General features: G+C 44.9%; 1 long non-coding RNA gene across 1 annotated transcript in view; it reads right to left on the reverse strand.

Annotated features, from left to right (window-relative positions):
• Positions 1-6: 6 nt before the first annotated feature.
• LOC139024680 (uncharacterized) overlaps positions 7-1,676 on the reverse strand; it is an 8,951-nt gene continuing 7,281 nt past the window's right edge. Inside the window, exons 2-3 of the long non-coding RNA XR_011476016.1 lie at positions 478-540; positions 7-222 (exon numbers count right to left, since the gene is read on the reverse strand). This is a non-coding gene — a long non-coding RNA (uncharacterized lncRNA). The remainder of the gene's footprint in view (positions 223-477; positions 541-1,676) is intronic.

Raw genomic sequence — 1,676 nt, forward strand, 5'->3', positions numbered from 1 at the left:
AAACACCACAAACAGAAAAACAAGCCCGCACAAAAGTCGGCGGGCCAACTGGGTTTAAATAGCCCACAATAAACCTAAACACAAAACAGGTGCAAGAAATCAGACAAAACTAAATGAAACAGAAAAGGGGATCGGTGGCAGCTAGTAGGCCGGAGACGACGACCGCCGAGCGCCGCCCGAACGGGAAAAGGCACCATCTTCGGCGGGATTCGTGACAACTACCTGATATTATGGAACAACAAAGAAATGTGGGAGATAATTGAGAAACATCCTCCTTTAACTTGTCACAGCATTCTAATGAGACTTTCATAGAGGGGTGTTGAGTATAAACTTTCCAGAGAACCATTGTGAATGGAAGTCATGCCTATTCTTCAAACATTGACACATTGAATAAACAATCTGAAGCATTCTATCAATTAACACACGCTAGTTTTAAGCGTCTGTTCCAGAAAGGGTAGGTTTAAGGCCCTTTCTTACCAAGTCCTCTCCTCACTCCTGAGTCCTGAAGTAATGCCTTGGCACGTTGAGGAGAAAGTGACACTTTGAGAATGAGGAAACATTGCAGGAAAACATTCAATAACAGATTTATTTTCATCACAGAAAAACTGATAGGCTACTYCAGGATTCTCTAGACATGGGATTTCACCAACTATCTTTCTTTCCTCAAACCGTGGCAGAAATGAACTGKTTTATAGTGGTGTATGTGGTGTTTGATGGTTTATTTGAATAGGGACAGGTATAAACACATTAATATATTTACTAAACAATAATCTGATGCATTGCACCATAGTGTATAGCTCACACTTGTTTTCAACACCTGACTGGAGGTGTTGATTGTGCTTCTGGAATATCTTGAGTCATTGTCAGCAGTGTAAAGTACTTCATTAAATACTTGAAAGCTTCTGTACTGCACTGCGGCCTCGTGTTTGGGTAGCCCGTGCCATGGTGTGTCTTTGTCCAGCAACCGGCGCAGAGGCTCACAGACTGCTGATAGGTGTGGCATGAACTTTGCAAGAAAGCTGATGAGACGCTGTACTCCTTTTGCATCAGAAGGGTATGGCATGTCGAGGATCACTCTGACTTTGTCAGGGTCCGGCTTCAGGCCTTTGGCCGACAGAATGTGGCCATGGAAGTGGACGTTTTTCATCTTGAACTGCAGCTTCTTCAGGCCAAGACGAAGCTTAACTGAACGGCAGCGCTCCATCAGTGCCAGGAGCTTCACATCGTGGTCGCGTTCTGCTTCTTCGTCTGTGTCACCACAACCACAGCCTACAATCAGGACATCATCGGCGATGGGTTCAATGCCCTTGAGCCCAGCCAGTAATTCGTGCTGCTTGCGTTGGTATACCTCAGGCGCCACTGAGAAGGTAGTCATGAAGCTGCTTTCTTCGTCCAGCTTGCATTGAAGGAATGCATCTCGGGCATCCACCAAGGTGGAAATCCATCCTGTAGTGTCGGCATGATGTAGTGGGATCGTTTCAGTGCTTGGTTCAGACACTTTGGGTCGATGCAGACCCTCAGCTTCTCTGGTTTTTTCACTATGACCATATTGCTGATCCGGTTAGTTGGTTCAGTCACAGATGTGTCGTGTCTTTGGCTATGCCAGATTAATTGCTATGACATGCTATTCTATAAAATAATTTCTCCGTAATTAATATTACCTGATTGAACTAATC

This window comes from Salvelinus sp. IW2-2015, unplaced genomic scaffold (assembly GCF_002910315.2).
Source record: "Salvelinus sp. IW2-2015 unplaced genomic scaffold, ASM291031v2 Un_scaffold1776, whole genome shotgun sequence".
Lineage (NCBI taxonomy): Eukaryota > Metazoa > Chordata > Actinopteri > Salmoniformes > Salmonidae > Salvelinus > Salvelinus sp. IW2-2015.